Genomic DNA, 7,831 nt, shown 5'->3' with positions numbered 1-7,831 from the left:
GCCGCTAGACTAAGTTCTGCCTTTTGGGACAGCCTTATGCACATTACTATAGCGTGTAGGCAGCCCAATTCACATGGCAACATCTAAGACAATCAGTTGACAAGCCCCAACTGATGTGCAAACATGATAGACATGATTAAAGACGTGCATCCAGTTAGCCCCATGATTAGTCATGCTTGGATGTGGCAGTTATAACTGCTCAACTGCATTGTCATGTGCCCATCACAATTTTTAACCGTTGCTTGTGCATTGCATGTGCCTGTTTTGCCCAGTTGCTGTGCGCCCAAGGTTGGCATTGCGCCTAGCCTTGGCCTTTAACACTGCTCCGCCCTAATGTCATAGCCACAGCTTGCCGCCCATGACTTAGCCGCACACGCCCGTTGCCACAGCTGCTCGCCTATGTCAAGTCTCCCCTAACTTGATCAAATCTGCCCACATCAATGTCATTGCTTGTCTTGCCTTGCCTTGCCTTGCCATGTCTTTGCCCCTACCTTGACTTTGCCTTGCCATTGTCATGCCAATTCCGACGTCCATAAGAAATGCACCTTACCTCCGTTAAGGTGCGTTTGTCAATCCCGCATATTCCGTCATGCCGAGCTGCCTCTCATGATGTAGCCTAATTTTCGGAGTTGTGTGCCAAGGCCCTCATGAAAATCCTTGTCACAACTCACATCTGCTGAGGAACTTTGTCAAGGGGCTAACAAACCACCCACACCTGAAGAATTCGTCGTCCTCGACGAAGCAGTTTTCGCATTTTTCAGCACAACCATAGGCCTTAAATATGCCGTCTCCTACTCATGTTCTTCCTCGTTCTTCCTCGTTTCAGCACAACCATAGCACAAAGTTTCAAGTCGTTCAAGTTTTGGACAGTCCCTCTCCATGTGTGGTCCTTTACAAATAAAACACCCATCAAACTTGCTGTTTTGTCCCTTGTTTGTCGAAGGTCCAACACATTGCTTTTCCTTCCCATTGCCATTGCCATTGCCCTCAACAACATTTCTCTTGCATTTTCCTTTTTCCTCTACTCTTTTGCCTTGTCCTTGTTCTCATTTTGGGACTTTGAAGTAGTAGAGAAATCAGAACTGTCTTGTCCCTACCAAAAATCACCCAACGCATCCGCAACAGTGATGGCACTAGGAAGGTCTTTCACGTTCTGCCTTCGGAGTTCCATCTGCGCCCACGACTGTAATCCGTACAAGAAATTGTACACCTTGTCTTCCTCAGACATTTTGTTTGTGTCCAACATCAAAGAACTGAAATGATAAGTTATATGTGTATCCCTGTTATGTTTTGATGATCTAACAAATTTACTGTTAAGAACCAGATAAGTAACCTGATACACATCCTCAAGAACTTAAAGATTAACAAGATAGCTACCAGTTCCCGAGGAGACTGTACAAGTCAACTGTCCTGGCTGTAAAGTTTCTGCCTGCACACGCTACAGTACAAAAATAGTGCAGCAGTCAACTTTACGGGGAATGCCCTTTATCTAACTTGCTTACATCATTCAAAGTGATGTCACAAATGATTTATTAACATCAAGCAAGGCAAAACAAATAACTTGCACATTCAAGAATTGATTAAGCATTCTCTCAAGTCATCCATCAATTTTGCAAGTGACTCTCTAGGGCATCAAGAACAAAGAACAACATAGCAACGGACCGGTTCCCCGTATATGAGTTATTATATGTTCTTAATTGTGTTGTACCTTTGTTGAAGTTCTTTACTTGTAATTCCTACTTAGCTTAGTTAGAAGCATTGCATAGGAAACCCTTTGTAAACCATAAACTCTTGTGTTTGTGTCTTGGCTAGAGTTAGTCAAGTTGTAAAGTCTTTGTAATAGAGTTATTACAAAGTGGCTTGTAATAAAGTTATTACAAAGTGTCTTGTAATATAGTGTTACAAGTTAGTAAGGAATTAAGAGGTTAATTCCTAGGTTACAATAGGCTGTAATCTAAAGTTGCTTAGTTGTGAAGTTGAAATCCTACAAGGGTAGGTCGTGATTTTTTATCCCGTGAGCTAGGAATTTTTCACGTAAAATTCGTCTGTGTCATTTACTTACTGTAGTATGCGTGTGTCTTGTTTAAACTAATAGAGAACCTAGTTCTCTATATAGTTTGGTGGACCCTTAAATTCTATCAATTGGTATCAGAGCCGATTCTTTCTATCAGGCTAACACCTAGAAAGGATCCTCATGGCTGCTCCGCCAAACTTCGAAGAAGGCCAGTCTACTTACAGACCATCAAGGTTCAACATGCAATATTATGGGTGGTGGAAGGCTAGGATGCACGACTTCATCATGGCTGAAGATTCCAAGCTTTGGGATGTCATCTGTGATGGACCCTTTGTTCTTACCAAGACCGTTGGTGACCCAGCTGTAATTATTCCCAAAACAAGGAAGGAATTCAATGACGCTGACCGAAAGGCCATAGAAAAGAATTTTCGTGCAAAGAAAATTCTTGTTTGTGGCATTGGTCTTGATGAATATAATAGGATATCGGCATGCCAATCAGCAAAAGAAATCTGGGAAGCTCTTCAAACAGCTCATGAAGGAACAACACAGGTAAAACAATCAAAGATTGACATGCTTACAACTGAATATGAGCTTTTTAGGATGAAAGATAATGAATTCATCCAAGACATGCATATTCGTTTCACCTTTATCATCAATGAGCTTCACTCTCTTGGAGAAATCATTATACGAAACAAACTTGTCAGAAAAATACTTAGTGTCCTGCCCAGCTCCTGGGAAAGCAAAGTGAACGCTATCACAAAGCCAAAGGGCTTGCAGAAGCTAACCATTAACGAGCTTGTCGGTAATCTGAAAACCTATGAAATGAAGAAGAAAAAGGATAATGAGAGAAGAGAGCCCAAAAGGGAGAAGAACTTGGTCCTCAAGACTGACAGTAATGATTCAAGTGGCAAGGATGCTGATATGGCTTACCTGACAAAACGTTTCCAGAAGATGGTTCGTAGGAATGGAGGCATTCCAAAAAGAAGGAGCTCCAGCAAGCCAAAAGGTTATGACCTATGTCATAAGTGCGGTTATCCATGACACTTCATCAAGGATTGCCCTCTCCTAATGCAAGATCAGTACAAAAACAATATTGACAAAGCAACAAAGAGGAATCCGGTTCCTGATAAACGCTTCAAGAGGAAAAATGTCGCTGATAATGTTGTGAAACAAGTTCTTGCTGCATGGGGAGACTCTTCCAGCGAGTCTAAAGAAGATGATGATCAAGGTAACATCTCCATGATGGTAGTGGAAAATGAAGCAGCTAAGCATGACTCCATTTTTGCCTTGATGGCACAGTCTGATGATGATGGAGATGACAGTGATGATGATGAAGTAAATTTTCTGGATGTTCAAAGAAATCTAAAGTCTTATTCTCCGAAAAAACTTATGTCTTTGGCAAATATTTTAATTGATTCTTATCACTGTCTCATAAATGATAAAGATGCATTAACTGTGGAACTAAGAGAAGCAGAACAATCTAGAGATGATCTAGTAATTGTTGTGATTGATTTAAAGGAAACAATTGAGAGTCTGGAGAAAGAAAAATATGCCTTCGCTAAAAAAATTACAAACATAGAACATGAAAGAGATGATCTAGTGGTTGTCGTGGTCGATCTAAAAGAGACCATTGAGTGTGTTAAAAAGGAGAAAGAAGTCTTAATTGAGAGAGTCGCTAACTTTGAGCATGAGAGAGATGACCTACTAGTAGTGGTGGTAGATCTAAAGGAAACAATTGAGGAACTTAAAATAGAGAGTAGGCCTGGGAACAGTCAAAAGGGAAAGAAAGTTGCAAGTGAGGCATATCTTAAGCTTGAAAATGAGTTAAAATTAGTGAAATCTAGTCTGTGTGCTGAGATTGAGAAAAATAAACAACTTCAGGAAGAACTAGGAAGAGTCAAGAGTGATCTTGAAAAATCACTCAAGTGGACCTGGTCCTATGATGCTATCACTGCCATGTACACAAACAATGGGAGAAACAGGCAGGGAATCGGGTTTCAAAGGGAAAAGACTCCATACAACCCTCATAGCAAGTACATCACTATGCTTGATAATTGGCTATGCACTCATTGTGGTAACACTGTGCACTTTAAGGAAACCTGCAAGGCCAGATTCCGATCTCAACAGAAAAACAAAATTTTTGCTGAAAAAGTAATTATTGCTAGGGAACCTGGTCCTTCACAAAGAAAATGTATAATGCCTGCTTGGACCAAAAGAGCTCTAATTCACCGCTTTCCTCATTACAAGGGACCCAAACTTGTTTGGGTTCCTAAATCTAACCCTTGATTTACTTGTGCAGGGAACAGTGAAAGGGAGCAGCCAACAATGGTACATGAATAATGACTGCTCGAAGCACATGATTGGAAGTACAAATGATTTTCTTTCACTGAAAGCTGTGGAGGGGGAGTGTATCCTTTGGAAATGGCAAAAAAGGATACATTCTGGGAGTTGGAAGGATCGGGAAGTCTCTTTCTCACTCTATTGAAAATGTGTACTATGTGAAGGGGTTGAAGTATAGCTTGCTGAGTATTTTCCAAATCTGTGACAATGGTAACAAAGTGGAATTTGTATCCAAAATATGCACAATCACAAATTTTGTGACCGGTGAAGTGGTGTTAGTGGCCAAAAGATACAAAAACATCTATATGGCTAACTTTGAGTCCTTGCAAAATAGGGATCTTAGTTGTTTGAGTGCTATTGATGATAATTCTAAGCTATGGAACAAAAGGCTGGGTCATGCAAGTCTCACGTTGTTGAACAAATTGGTCAAGAATGACCTGGTTCGTGGTCTACCCAAGTCAAGCTTCAAGGAACACAGGGTGTGTGATGCATGTGTAAAAGGAAAGCAAGTATGATCCTCTTTCAATCCCAAAAAGGAAGTTATCACCTCAAGACCACTTAATCTCCTCTATATGGATCTATGTGGACCTATGAGGGTGCCAAGTAGAGGAGGAAAGGGGTACATATTTGTCATAGTGGACGACTATTCCAGATTCACTCGGACTCTGTTTCTCAGAACCAAGGATGAAACATTTAAAGTGTTTATGGCATTTGTGAAGAAGATCCAGGTCAAGATGAGCCTTAATTTAGTATGTATTAGGTCTGGCCATGGGACAGAATATGACAATGCAAATTTCGACGAATTCTGTGCTGAAAATGGCATCACTCACAACTTCTCAACTCCAAGAACACCTCAACAAAATGTTGTTGTGGAAAGGGAGAACTGAACGCTTGAAGACATGGCAAGAACAATGTTGATTGATAGTGGCATTCAAAAGGGTTCTGGGCAGAAGCCGTCAATACTGCATGCTACTTGGTGAACAAGTGCATGATCAGGTCCCTTCTGAACAAGACGCCATATGAACTGCTGAATGAAAGGAAGCCCAACCTAACACATTTGAGAACATTTGGTTGCAAATGTTTTGTCCTCAATAATGGGAATGAAGCACTTGGAAAATTCGGCGCCAAAAGTGATGAGGGAATCTTTCTAGGCTATTCATCACAAAGCAAAGTCTACAAAGTATATAACAAAAGAACTCAATATATTGAGGAAAGCATTCATGTGATCTTCAGTGAATCTCATGACCCATGTGGAAAGGATTTGAATGATAATAATGATCAAGACGGAGAACAGTCACTTGTTCCTGGTGAAATCATTGACATGGCAAATGGAAATACTGATATGATGAGCCATGTTGAGGAATCAAATGAGGATGGTGCAACCATATCTCTAACTGATGTTGAGGAACCTAGTCCCTCAATCACAACAACTAAAGCTGAAAACAAGAATTGTCGATGCTGTTCAAGAGACCCCGCACGCTGAGATGAGAAGCAATCAAGGTTCACAGGCAGAAATACCTGGACATTCTCACAACGAGGTTCAGGTGTCTAACTAGAAAAACAAAAGTTCACACCCCCTTGATAACATATCACTCCTCTTAATTCAGGAATTCAAACCAGATCAAAGACCAGAAACTCACTTGCTTTCTTTGTTTTTCTCTCTCAAATAGGCCCAAAAATATCAAAGAAGCACTGAAAGATGTAGATTGGATTACTGCCATGCAGGAGGAACTCCATCAAGTTGAGAGGAACAAGGTATGACACCTGGTTCCTCGATTTGCAGATCGAACCATTATAAGAACCGGATGGGTATTCAGGAACAAACTTGATGAGTTTGGAAACATAACAAAAAACAAGGCAAGGCTTGTAATTCAAGGCTACAATCAGGAAGAAAGGATTGACTATGATGAAACTTTTGCCCCAGTCGCTCGAATGGAGGCTATCAAAATTCTTATTGCCTTTGCATCACATATGGAATTCACATTGTTCCAAATGGATGTCAAAAGTGCATTTCTAAATGACTTTCTAAAAGAAGAAGTCTTCGTCAACAGCCTCCTAGATTTGAGAATCATGAGCATCTTGAGCATGTTTTTAAACTCGACAAGGCCTTGTATGAGTTAAAGTAGGCTCCCCGTGCTTGGTATGAAAGGTTGTCAAAATTCCTTCTAGAAAATGGCTTTACAAGAGGGAAAATCGACAACACTCTCTTCCTGAAGAAACGAGAAAGGAACCTGCTCATTGTGAAAGTCTATGTTGATGATATCATTTTTGGACCAACAGTTGATTCCCTATGTGAAGAATTTGCAAAACTCATGGGAAGTGAATTCGAAATGAGTATGATTGGGGAACTAAACTTCGTCTTAGGTCTACAAGTGAAGCAATCTCAAAAGGGGACAATGATAAGTTAGTAGAAGTACATCAAAGAGTTGCTGAAGAGATTTGACACGGAAACATAAAAAATCATTAACACTCATATTGCCACAGCTACTCGTCTAGACATGGATGAACCTGGTTCCCTTGTTGGTCATACCATGTATAAAGGCATCATAGGGTCACTCTTGTATCTCACTGCAAGCAGGCCAAACATTGTGTTCAGTGTGGGTCTCTGTGCAAGGTTTCAATCTAATCCAAAGGAATCTCATCTAAAGGCTGCCAAAAGAATATTGAGATATCTCAAAGGAACATAGGACCCGGTTCTCTACTATCCCTCAGGAGAAAACTTTGATCTTGTTGGATATGCTGATGCTGATTATGCAGGATATCTGGTGGACAGGAAAAACACATCTAGAATGACACATTTTCTGGGTTCCTGCCTAATCTCATGGGGTACAAGGAAGCAAAACTCGGTGGCACTCTCAACTGCAGAAGCGAAATATGTAGCAGTTGCTTCTTGATGTGCTCAATTGCTATGGATCAAACAACAGTTGGAAGACTTTGAGTGTTCTCTGACTGTGTGCCCCTCCTGTACGACAATACAAGTGCACTCAACATGGCCAAAAATCCAGTCCAACATAAGAGAACCAAGCACATTGATGTGCATCACCACTTCCTCAAAGACAATGTTGAAAAGGGGCTCATATGTATGAAATTTTGCAGCATAGAAGATTAGATTGTAGATATATTCACCAAAGCCTTGATCAGAGATCATTTTGAAATAAATCGTCTGGCACTGGGCTTGATAAAATCCAACTGAGAACCTGGTCCCTCGATAGTTGGCTATGAAAGAAATGTCCAAGTAGTTAGCTAAAAAGTATTCTCTGGAAAAGTCTAACTCATCTCTATACAGTTACAGGTAGTCACGCATGATGATTACAGAGAAAATAAGTAGTTGATGCAGTGCACGCTAGTAAAAAGGGCAAAGTACACGTGCAAGATTCGTCAGGGAACCTGGTTCTCATGACATAGGTTAGTAGTTTCTTTGTTCTCTCATGCATAATTTTGAACGGATAAAACAGTGCCACATCATCAGTGTGTCAG

This window comes from Nicotiana tabacum, chromosome 5, assembly GCF_000715075.1.
Source record: "Nicotiana tabacum cultivar K326 chromosome 5, ASM71507v2, whole genome shotgun sequence".
In the NCBI taxonomy this organism is placed as follows: Eukaryota; Viridiplantae; Streptophyta; class Magnoliopsida; order Solanales; family Solanaceae; genus Nicotiana; species Nicotiana tabacum.
Note: the sequence above shows the minus strand (reverse complement) of the source record.